We start from the raw sequence: 13386 nt of genomic DNA, 5'->3' as shown, positions 1-13386 counted from the left end.
TAGCCACACTTCAGTGCCAAGGACCCATCAACTTTATTGTCTAAAAAGCTTATATTTTCCAAGTAATTTTGTTTTAGGGACAGCTCGACTATGTAATGACAATTCCACTCAAGTATCAATGAGAATTTCCCTTAAAAATTACTTGTGCTTTTTTGTTCCTGTTGTTTATTTTTTCCACTCGGTTTGACGTCGCTCGGACCATTTTATATTGACTTCAGGGATTATGTCTTCTCCTGGGTAATACGCTCGGACAAAATTCCCACCAAGTCACCCCGACCTACTCGGTCATTTGGACTTTCGGTCGTTCGAATTAAGGATACTCGGCCTCTTCTAGAGCCCCTTATACCGACCCACCAATAGTCATCCACTGCTCGGTTTCGCTGCATCCCGAAGTATTGGTCGACACCATCTCCCCTTCGGGACCCCAGCCCAAATCCCCTAGCAGCCCTACCTCATCATGAATTTGTTCATCACTCAATAAATTTCCTAACAATTAGCCGAGGCGCCCTAATCCGAAGCGGGGGCATGGAAATTCAAACTTGCTAAATACTTGCTTCGGATGTGGTCACTCGGCCCCTTCCGATCTTGCTAGATGCAGGGTCTTTAGAAATTGACCCCTTCATTTTAGTTCCTTCCTTGCCTGTTTACAGAGCAGACCCACCCGAAGAAGGCGGCACCCACAAACCATCTTTTTTTGAACTAACGTCTTTGAGTATGTTTGGCGACTGCTTCGGTTCATGCTTCGGTTAAACTCGTTTTACAATTCCACAAGTCTCATCGAAGCAGAGGGAACAACACCATAGCAGCATCCATAAATTCATTCAAGCATTTCAAAGATAAACATATCGTTCAGAAAAAGACAAACATTCATTCACACAAGCTGCAAAATGAACTGCAAGTTTAAATCCTACCGAGGATCTGGCTTAGGCAAACTATTTGGCGCCAGTCCTACTTAACTATTACATAACTCTGGAATGACGAACTCCAAATGTCCAGAGCTGTCTAGTTAATTGATAAATCAAAAGTTCAAAGTATTTTCCAGAAAAGAGGTGTGGAGTTCTCTTATGCATCAGCAGGAGCAGAGGCATTGGGATCATCTTGGTTCGCGAGAGCCTACAATTCCTCAGAGTTCGGCACTATTTCATCTTCCTCTTCGGGCAGCACGAGCTCTTCAGGAGGTGGCTGGGGCATGGCTCAGAGTTTTGAATCCTCAGGGAGATCAAGTTTGCTTAGCAGGGCCTCGTGCCCGAAGCGCAACCTGTCCAGGAAGCGATCCCTGTGCAGCTCTGCCTCAATCTCCCAAACTTATTTCTTGTATTCCACTCTGGCCGCGTCCCTTCATCGTAGCCCTTATTCCTCACGAACGCAACCTCTCGGGCTTTGGTGACCCTTAAGGTGGTAGCATCCTCCTCGGCCTTGGTGGCTCTGCCCTTAGCGAGTACTCGCTCTCTGTCGCATCTTTGGAAGTCGGCCAAGTAAAGATCATAGGTCTCCCGAGCCACCTTCAAATCATCCTCCCTCTAGGCAAGGGCCTGCTTCAAGCTCTCGATCTCCTATTCCTGAGCCTTGCTTCTATCATTGATGGCCAGGGCCCGAGCGGCGGCCTGCCAACAAGAAAATCAAAGTATTACGAAGAGTAAAATTCCCAATTCAGGGGAAGAAATGAAATATTGCAAAAACTTACATTGAGGAGTGCCTGTGCAATTTCCCCGATAAGGTCCTTGGTGCAGCCTTGCACGGCTTTGGCATCCCTTGACAGAATGCAAACCCGAAGCACCTCAAACGCCGTACCGAGATTGGAAACACTGTCGGCATGGTGGATTTGGAGTCCAGCATTATGGCGGAACTCCGAAGCCCAAGGGAGATCCCTCGGTCGGTTCCTGGTCTCGATGTCAATTTCTCCACCAGTCTCACACCCCGCTCTTCCTCTTCCTCCTCGGCGATGAGGATGGTCTCCAGCTCATTCCCCTAAGCGCCATCTCCCTCCTCATACTAAGCCCTCTTCTCCGACGGCCCTTGTGGAGAAACGGGAGCCGCCCTCGACGTCCTGGCACCAGGTGTACTAGAGATTGAGCCTGCGCCTCAGCCCCTCGGCCTTTGGCGTATCAAATTTAGCACTTCCCTACCTCGGTCGGCCATTTCCCCACTTAGCCCGGTCCTTTCAGGCGTTTCTCTGTCAAACTCCTCACAAACAGTTCCCCGAGGCCCGGAGGTGCTCTCTTCCTCTTTGGGTGTGCCTCCTCCTCTTCCTCTTCCTCTTCCTCATCCCCTCCCCGCTCTCGGAACCCCCTGCTATCTCGGTCTATTCTTCAGATAGCTCGTGTAGGTGGGGACGTAGCCGAGCAGGTCTGGGGCGTATCGGCTCTTCTGCGGGATGGCATAAGTAGCCGTGATGCGAGCCCAAACTGCCCTCTCTCGAAGCCCTTGCACGACCCCGTCAACTGCAAAGAACCGACAAAAAGGGAGATAGCAAAGTCAGTATATACAAGGCATAACAAAATATGTAAAATATAAACTAAGGAAAGAAATCTATTGACCAAGAGTTTCAGTCTCGAATTGGACCGTGGTCGTAGTATCAATGCTCTATCCAGGCCCGAACATGAAGTTCCCAGAGACCGAGACATAAATACCCACCCACTCTTTTGAGTCCGGCAAGCGATCAATCAAAAATGTGTCGTGCCCCATCCTGCAGTAGAGGTATTACCTAGTGTTTTCTCGGTTGACCCCTAATAGGTATACTCCGAAGAGTTCTTCCAGTCCAAAGGTCAAATTGTATTGCCTCCTCAGCTCTATGATGCTAGTAATGGTTCGGTAGGAATTCACCGTAAGTTGGGAGGAGGTGAGAGTTAGGGTTCGAAGCACACGTCGCACAAACTGGTGGAGGGGAAATCTGATTCCCCCCTCGGTGATCGCTATCAAGGGAAAAATCAATTCCCCCTATCAGTGAGGGAAATCCTTAGGGTCGGTGTTCAGAAGCAGCTGGACCTCGACATCCGGAGGAATGCTGTAAACTCTCTTGAACTCGGCATAGGTGGCCGGGATGCCATTGAAGTATTGATTCTGATAAGGACAAGGCCTCATCCGTCTCCTACATCCTCGGACCTCCTCGGGGGAATTCACAAAAGGTCTCGGTCCTTGATTTGACGTGCTGGGGACCTCCATCTCCCCCGAGGATCAAATGTCGCAACCTCGCGAGGAGCTCTAAAGTGGTCAGCTGGCTCGATATGATCAACCGGTGTTCAATAAAATGCCCGAAGCTGAACTGCTTGAACGATGTCCTCGGGGATCTCAACAAGAGAAGAGCCTGAACTACTGGAGCTGTCCAAAGAGAGTTCAACGACCATTCGCCCCTATCTAACAAAGAGGAGAATAAGTAAAAACCCGTTAGCTATATGCCTAGGGAAAACAAGAGGATCTAATGCTCGGGATAAAATGTTCGTTGCTCCTTGGGGTCTTTAGGTCTCGGTCTTTATCAAAGGCACTCCTCCTCGGGAAGAATCCCCATGGTCTATAACTATTCTTATGGTCTCCGGATGAAGATTGGCCTCGGGATGAGTTCAGGCCTCGGGAAGGATTTAGGCCTCGAGAAGAACATGAACAGCGCCGGAAAAACCTAGCACCGCCATGAACCAGACGTAGGCAAGCGGTGGCTCAGCTGCAATGCATGTCAAAAAAGACGTAAAACTTGAAAAAAAACAACCAAAACACGAAGTTTAATGTTTGGAGATCATCATACCTGGTTTTCGTGTGGAGATCTGCCACCAAAGCACTCAATCTCGATCGAAAGTTGGGTTGAATGAGCGGCAGCAGTTCTTCAATGATAGAGAGCAATGATGGTCGATTATCTCTTCTGTTGTTCCTTTTATAGTGGAACGTTCGAAGAATTGCGCGGGAAACAAAGCGTCATGCATCGAGCCGTTGGATCTTTGACACGTGTTCTCATCGGACGGTCACCAGTAGAGGTTCTGCACCAGGGACAAAGCACCAGATTACCGAGCCATTGGCATGATGACACACATCCCCGAAAGGACATTTCGTACCTATCAATTGACACAACACGTGCCGAGACAACTATCAATTTCTGGCACCTCGACAATGATCGATACGTGGCCTGGAGAACTGGGGCTAGCGGTCCGACAACTAGCCAAAGTCATTCGTCGCTTCGGTAACCTAAGTGAACAAGATTCAAGCATGGTGGTTCGAGAAAGGTCAACTCCCTAAAGCCAAGAAGCGATGCTCCAGAAAGTTGAGGGGCTATTGTGGTGGCCTCGGTTACTGTCTCGGTAACTGAGCCAAATGGTTTGAACCAATACCCTTTGAGGGGCTAGACAGCAACTAGGTAAAAGCTAATGGTCCCCATGCAGTGGCGGAGGGAGCATGGGACGAGCGGGGGCACGCGCCCCCACTCGATTTTTTTTTTTAATTTAAGATTTTAAAATGTATATTTTGTATAGTTAATTGTGTTTCATAAATTTACTTTTAATCTTTCTACGACATGTCGAATATCATTTCATTCTCAATTTTTTGTTTCACAGATTTGAACATTGTCGTTACACTGGCGAAATGAGATGTCTAATGTGGAAAATAGCAGTGACTTACTAATTGGAACTCTCTAATGCATAATGTCCAAAATTCAAAAATGCCTAAACCATGGGCTATACATTTTATACTTTAGCAATTATTAATAATGGGAGCAATATTGCTAAATATTGTATAGTGAATTGCTCTTAGACTTGATGCACTGAGACAATTTAAGCATTTCGATTGTTTTTATATTCTATATAGTTTACTATATTAATAAATATGTTAGGTTTTTTAATTCTTAGCACAAACGTTTTAACGTTGCTTAGTAAGCAATTTTTTGGTTGAAATGTGTTTAAAAAATGCCCCCACTTACATAGATTTATGGCTACGCCACTGTCCCCATGTACTGTTCGGTTTATCGCTCGGTAATAAGACCCCTATGCTTGCTTCGGTAATTATCAACATAAAGGATTGTATCCGTTCCGGTATTCCCGAAGCCTCCTAAAAGAAGTAGTTAAGCCAGATGGGCCCCATGTGGATTGTCCGACAGGCGTAATCATTGGGATCAGATCTAGCCATGTGCTCCGTAACCGTTTTGCCCCACTCGTCACATATGATGTCACCAGAGGCGGTTACCCGAGCATACCCTCTACGCGCTAGCTTGGAGGCCAAGTAGACCTAGGTCTATAAATACAAAGGGATAGTCACCTGCAGAGGTATGTCATTCTTCCCTAACCCTAGACCTACATTCTCCCCATGAGATCTAATTTGATTGTCGGAGGGTCACTAGGCTACCCCAGCCCAAGTGACTTATTCCATGTTCAGCAGCAGGAGCAATGGAGCCGCGGAGGAAGGAACCTAACCCAAACTGCGATTAAGTTCCCATCAAATCGAACCCCCACAATAGCGGTAGTGCTATAACTAATAGGCATTCCCTTCCATGTATTACAATGTGTGACACTTTCCAACGAGTACCGGACAAGACCGAATAAGATAAACTTGATAAATAACTAACTAGTAGTTATTTAAGGTCCTCTTTATTTATCCCAACGGATATATTTTATATGTACTTCTTACCTTATGTGCACATGTATGTCTCCGTTCTCTAAGAACACTTATAGCGTGTACAAATCCCAATTGAGCAACAAATAAGAGAAAACATTATAAAATAAGCTAACATGTCATATATTTACTACATGACATTGCTTAGCGGATTCCTAATCTAAAATAATGGGTTGCCCCAAGTGTAGGACTGAGACCGACGTAGCACGATATTCGGTAAGACCGGAGTCGAATCCACAAAGACGGTGATGTGTGTTGAACAAAAACTCGGGTTGTTACTATTTAAACTGGCTCTTAGGTAACCACCCCTTGTATTTGATGCTAAGATTAACTAAATTAAAGAAATTGTTTGGTTTTTCAAATAATTAAAAGGAGGTATGGTCGTAGAGTTCATAGCACTCACAACCAGCTTCGGACTTATCTGCTTTGTTCGGTGTTCTTAAAAATGTTTGATTTTAGAGAGAAAAAGCTACCCTAAAAGATGCGAACCTTTATAGTCGCTGTTTACCCATATGTAATGGAGAATGAGTTTTGGACCCCCATTCTCTCGTTCATATGAGCTCCGACGATACCCGAGTTCGTCTAACGGACGTACTTTATTATCCTAAAATTAATTTTTCATTATTGTTTCGAAATATGAGCAAAACGCGTCCAATCTGGCCACGGTAGGCTAATCACCCCGCGACCCTACCTATACGACTGCTCACTCATTATTAAGCAAGAAACAAAAGAAACACTCGTTTGAAATATGCTTCTATTACGCGGGATAAAAAATAAATAAGAAACATCTACTAATCAAATACCAACGAATAACTTTTATAAAGAACAAAAATTAAAACGAGTTATCGAAGTGCGAGTAATTGAACAAAGCTTCAAATAATTTGAAAGAAAGAGAAGCTCGGGAGAAAACTAAACAATGTTTGGAACCAAAAAAATCCTGATGGCAGCCCCGTTCGTCATTTCTCGTTTTTCCCAATTGACTGATGGCAACTCCCATCCTTTCTTTTCTTCCATAAAATCCTCCGGGAACAAAACCCTTTTTGTTTTTTTTATATCTTTTTACTCTCAACAAACTCCTCCTTATTAACCATTGGGCCCACCATTTAACCTTTGGGCCCACCATGTAATAGAATAAATCCAAGCCCAATTCTTTTTTTACTTTCGGTGAACATCCATTCCTGGGCCAATCAGTGCTAAACTGTTAAACTTCATATTGCTCTTTAGATTAAACTCAAACAGCCCAATCTTCGACCACCATTTAATATTCCAACTTTGCACTTTTTTATCAAATCCTCCAAATACCTACAACACAAAGTAAAGCATAAAATTCCGAGTGATAATATATAATAGACTTAGTAAGGATAAATTAGGAGGCGCGTATATGAACATTTACTCGCCTATCAGACATATACTGCTTTGCCAGCAAAAATTAGCTCTAGACTTTATGCTCAATGGACACAGATTGTGTTTAAGATCAGTCTCTCTCCTTACAAGGTACTTTGCATCAATATTCTTTGTTCGGCCTTTATCTTTATCTTAGAGAAGAAACTATAGTCGAAAAAACTTAGTAATGGTCTCAACAAATATAATATCGACAATTTGAGACCCTTAATTACATGCTATCTAGTTTCATGCATAACTCCCACTAATTTCTACATTCGTAGAAAAAAAACAACTTGAGACATGATTGTGGTGCATGTAAACCAACCTAAAATTCTTAGTTCTTTATAAGTACCTCATATAACCTTTTATTTGTAGCCTTCTATTGCTTCATATTATGGTCACTTTTATAGCCTTCTATTGCTTCATATCATTGTCACTTGGATAGTAAACCCTTGACCAAAATCCATATAGCCTAGAAAAATGTATTTGCTCCCACTAACTTTAAGGAACACTTTCTTTCTACTTATAAACAAAATGGCTGTCTTTTCGCAAATTTCTTCTGGATTCTAGCCAAAACCTTATTAGATCTTCGAAAAAACGTTAACCATCGTTAACCATTAATTGGCATCGATGGAACTCCAAATACTCTTATTTTGAACATTAAGCTTAAGGGACTAACTCTCCCACTATTAATGTCCAAACTTTTATCTAGCGCATGCCACTTAATCATGTGGGTATGATACTTTATTCACATAGCGCAAAATCATGGTCTATGCATCTCAGACTAGAATACTTTCTAGGCAATCAATAAAATTTCCACAATTGGTAGTGGAATACAAGAATCAACTTTAATAAACATATGAATAGCTACAATAACCAAAAATTATGACTTTTAATTTATTTGTAAATTCTAACCTTCCTATGGGTAGAGATGCATCACTCATGAATTTACATAACACTCTATGAATAAGATAAAATTCTCCATATCTGTGGACATAGGAAAAGTTTGTTCTCAATCTTTTAAAAAAGATTACCTTACTCAAACTTAAATCACAAAAATAACAACCTCCTTGCAAGACTGAGTTTAATTTATTTTCATGATTTAACTTCAACTTTTATGCTAATCTGAATATGAAATAAAGTAAATTCAAAACTCCCTGTGAACAAAGGTTGCAACATGCATTGAATCTACTTCCCTGCAACAACAAGAAGACTAGCAGATTTTGAATATATAATAACGGGAGAAATTTATGTTTTCATGTGGAATTTTTCATTTTGTCCCAAACAAACTGATAAGATTAATTATTCTCATGTGGGCGAAAATAAGTAATCTAACAATTCAAGCCTAATGGTAGATGCCATATAACACCAATGTATATAGCCCAATGGCTATCTATGTGATAATTTTTAATATGAACGCCATAATATTTCAAGATGCTATGGCTAATCTCAAAATAATACGACATTCAAGTCACCGCAAAAGCCAACAACCAAACGTTCAAGGAATAAACTCACATGCGTGTAATATTGGTTCCAGATGAAACCAACTAATGGCAGACAAGAGATGCTAATCAAACGGACAGTAGAAACTTAGGAATTTACAAACGGTTCTGTTGGAATTTGAGCATTAAAGACAAACTAAATAAAATAGTACTGCTCAAAGCATTACTACACTGAACCAATAGCTTCATGCCCTTTATCTAAATACTTGTATTATTTATATATCAGTTCGGATCAGGTCAGGGCGACCTGACCAGAGCTTAGGTCCGGACTTCTCCCACAGCCGTCGGATTGTGTTTTCGAACAAACTTTTCCGCGGATCTAAACCATTAAAAACATAATGCGACAGTTGTGGGAGAAGTCCAGACCTAACACTAAATCAGGATGTCCTGACTTGATCCTCAGTGTATATATATCTCTTCGCATACCTTGGTTTTTTTTTCTTCGTGGAATATCTCGCTGGTTGTCAAAATAATGCTAAGCCGCACACCCAGTTTTGTAAATAACCCAAACGGAGTCATTAAGAAAATTGGGCTCACAAAACCCCGAGAATAGTAACACATTTAAGGACACCGTTACCACAAGATGTAAGCTATCAATCACATGAAATTACATGACAACAATAGCCACACCTAATAGATGAAATTTCTCTCTCAGCGAAGTGGTGTACAGAATTAAAGAAGTACGAGGGATCATCAAACCTGATTCCGTAAATGTATGGACATAACAAGCTTCCGCTTTGATGCGAAATTCACTACTTAATCCCAATCTAGATTAACAAAATAACTATCTCCTTGTGGGTAAAAAATAATTAATTTTGGAATTCTAATTGCAAGGGTTGATGCCAAATATATAGTCTTTCGACTATACTGGATTTCAAATGTGAATACCTATATACTGAAATCACACATCACAATTATTTAAGATGCTGTGGCTATTCTCAAATAATAGTAATGCACAATAACCTTTAAATTGGCATGAAAATGTCCTTAATGTGACATACTCACGCATCAACCGGCTCTTATCGAAAGCTTGGACAGAATATTAACAAGTAATAAGTCCATTCTAGTTACGAACGTCGCAAAACTGTTACTGTAAATTCACCAAAAACTACTTGAATAGAAAGATGTCCATGCCACTATACGAACAACTAATGAAGTGCATTGGGTTATGCTATCAAACTTGTGTCGAGAACAGAGAACAATAATCAAATGCAATCAAAGTAGGTAATCAAACTTCTTTCCCTGTATTGGATCTAATAGTGTCGGCAAAACCGAAAGCAATTTTTGATTACTCTATAATGATTGCAACATGTTCATATTCCCGAATCATATATACGGCATGACATATATATGTCATGAACTTAAGATCTATAACTAAACAACATGAACTAGAAGGTTGCTCTGATACCACATGTAAACATAAATAATACCATTCCGGTATACGCAGCAGAAATAAGATCGAACTAACCTCTAGCAATTGTTGTTCAAGTTGAATACCGAACACACACGTATTAAATCTAGGTGTCTTCCAACCTATGCATGTCATTAGTTGCCTTGATTGATGAATACCATAGGCTTATATAGATGCTAGGTTAGGGATCCTTAATCTTCTTCAAGAAACCTTATAGCTCCATCATGGAAACACACTTATGGAGACAGTGGAAAACCAAAAGCTTTTAAAACCACCACTGCATATAATGTAAGTGGGCAACTAACTATAATCACACATGTGACTAGGTGGACCCTAAAATATTTCTTACATTTCGTACTAGTACCTCTATTTGTTTCAAATGTAATTGGATCTTTCTATTGTGTATTGTGAGCCATCAAATTAACAAACGATAGGTGAAGAATTATTTGACTAAAATAGTTGACTTCATGCTCCATTTCCCCATTGATGTTTTCACCTTCCTAGAGCACTTCTAGGTGTACGATATGGCATTCTTGTGAGTTGGTTTATGAATGAATACCATAGGGTTTCAATGACACTAATTCTTACCACGTTCAAATCCAAGTCTATGATTATGGTTTTGATGACGCATATTTGCCTCAACAACTGTGTTGACATTGATTGACCATGATTTGTGATTATTCATCAAAGTATCATTTTCTCTTTCGGCAATAATGGAGCACTGAAATTCTAGACTTTTGACAATTGACATTATCTATAAAAGAACAAATTTTACTTTAGATAAACATTCAATAAGAGACAATCAGATAAACAATTCATGTCTAATTGTAATGACAAAAACTAAGAACCAGTAAAATTTGGGTATCAAAATAAAATAATTTAAAATAAAATTATGATTTCTTAAGACCTTAGGGAGAATAGTGTAATAACTAAAAGTTATTCAATATGAAAAAGACATTTGAAGGCTTTTGTTTTTCAATCTCGACTTTTTGGCTGAGAATGTGATACACGTTCCAAAGCATTCAATTATCAATACACTAGTAATAAAAGAACCCATCATGGTAAGCCAAGACAAAGTATGAAATTACATTATTGCCCTCCGAACATTTTGTTTTCGTTTTGCCCTGCTTTGGTATTTGATGTTATATACCTGCAAATGCTATTGATGGAAGCGAGAGAGACGATGGTCAGTCCTCAGGCTTTCACTCTCTAAATTTGTACTTTGTTTCCTAATTTAACGGAAGTTGTAAAACCTCCATTCGGGTGTACATACAAAAAGAAGTTAAAAAAGAGCCAAAAATCATCTGCAAGACGTTAGATCCTCTTATATTTTTCAAGCAAATAAAAAGAATTACCAATTTACTTCTTGTATGGTCCATCGATTTTCATATGCTAATGATCTCCTGCCAAATTTTTCACTTAAGTTTTTGTTGCCATACTATCAATACTCTGTAAAAGGCCGGTGATCGTGGGAAGGAAAAGTTACTCAAATGTGCTCCCCTTGCGTTAGTCTAAACAGTGGCCTAACTAAACAGGCCATGTCTGGGCCAATAGTAGAAGAATTTCACCATACAACGACGTCTAAATTTTTGGCCCTAGTTTTACCATCTCAAGTTTCTCAAAAATATCAAAATATATCTTAAAAACAAGAATGGAGATCTTCATTTCAGAAGATGACGACGACAAAAGTCACGAAACCCAGGTGGGTGATATATAGCTTCAGCAATTTCTTAATCCTTGGATTGCACATTCTCATTCGCCCACCAGCCACCATGCACCACCTGATGAAGTAGGCAGAATTTACTTTGTTCTGGAGAAAGTAGGACAGAATACGATGTTGCTCTGCTTTTAGATTTCTACTTCAAGATTTTTCAAGCTTAGATCAATGGCTAACATAACAAGCATCGGTCCTATGAGCACAAAAGTTAGAACTAGAATTGGTGGGGTGCGTCAGGCCTCGGCTGTTGTGCAAAGCCAAGGTGACAATTGAGAGCCCAAATAGCAAGCTACTGTGATAGAGAGCCCCAACAGCAAGCTATTGTGGTGGACTATCCTCCTCAAAAAATCAATTTTATCATGTGAGCCAATGACCCACGTATCAGATAATAAACTGATAAGAACAATTACTACACTTGATCTCAGCCAAAAGGCCTTGAATGGTTTGAGTAAAACTGGCTGCCTTTTTTATGTAACACCCACCCACAACCCCAACCCCACACCACCACACAGACCCCCCCCCGGCAGTCGTCTTTCTCTTACCTCCTCGATGTGGTATTTATTTCAAAACTTCTAAGCTTTCTTCACTTGAACCTCACTAGACAATATCGTTTTGGGTTACGGAGTGCGAGTACCCCGCCCCCGGGTATGGACGGCGAGACCTCAGCCTGGTTAGATAAAGGTAGTATTTCTCTTGTGAGAAATCAATGTGTTATTGGTTTTTACAGTTTAAAATACCGGGGAGAAGTCCCCGGTGAACCAAACAACACTGCTTGATTGTTTCATTCTTGTAATTGGTGAATGTAGGTGCAGTCAAAATTATCGACCTTTGACCCACGAAGACTGTTTGACTCACCAATTGGTTGAGGGCACGTGCCAACAAGGCCCGCGTGACAGGGAAACTTTGGTCAAATCTTGACCTAAAAAAGACGGTTGACTACCTAATTACAAAAGAACACGTATACAGGTCTCGAAGAACAGGCCCGGCCCTGAGATTTTCGAGGCCCTAGGCGATGATTGAAAAACATTATTACCTTGAATTAAGTAGAACCAAAGGCTTGTAGTGCACTTGCAACTATTTGTTGCACGTTGTTAGTACCTCAGGTAGCGGGATTGAAACCCAGCGAGAACAGCTCAAACCTTTCTTTGTACCCCTTAAAAAAAGGTGAGCGAGTTAAAAGCTTTGGCCGCTGGGGGGCTCGAACTCGAGAAGTCACGTGTAAAATGCGTAAACCTTAGCACCGAACTATGTCAACTACTTGAACAATGAGAGATATATATAATTTTTATAATTTTTCTACTATTTGGGGCCCTTCAATTGGGCCCAAAAGGGGAAGCCTTTAGCGACCGCCTGGTGGGCCTATGCCTAGGGTCGGCCCTGTCGGAGAAGTATCCGCAGAAGATGTCTACTGGGGAGCAGCCTCCGCGGGACAGAATCCTTGGCCCGCGGAAGTCCGCCATTATTTGAGGAAGGAAGACAAGCCCCACTACAAGAGCGGCCTCCACAGCGGAAAACCGTGGATAGATTTCCGCGAGTCGCTGAGATTCCAGAATTATAAGAGAGGGACTTAGTTAAAGAATCTCTAGAGTTCCATCCGGGCCATAAGGCAGGGTCCGGAAGGGCTCCATGGCAAGAACGATCGCTGTGGGTGACCTTGCTCCAGTGGAAATGGGGGGATTCTTGTGGTACGGTGGCTTGGAAAGGAGGTTGCATCACGGGGATCAGGCTCTCCCGCGGGAAAAGTTTGCGAGAGACTGCGTTTTCCTCAAGACGCAGAGGTACAGGAG

The 13386-nt window shown here is 41.5% G+C and overlaps 1 pseudogene; it reads right to left on the bottom strand.

Annotated features, from left to right (window-relative positions):
• Positions 1-11822: 11822 nt before the first annotated feature.
• LOC131324933 (U2 spliceosomal RNA) lies at positions 11823-12044 on the bottom strand (annotated as a pseudogene).
• Between the last annotated feature and the right edge of the window lie 1342 nt (positions 12045-13386).

The sequence above is a fragment of the Rhododendron vialii genome, chromosome 4a (assembly GCF_030253575.1).
Source record: "Rhododendron vialii isolate Sample 1 chromosome 4a, ASM3025357v1".
Lineage (NCBI taxonomy): Eukaryota > Viridiplantae > Streptophyta > Magnoliopsida > Ericales > Ericaceae > Rhododendron > Rhododendron vialii.
The sequence above is the reverse complement of the archived record's forward strand: the minus strand, read 5'-3'. Positions and strand labels throughout refer to the sequence as shown.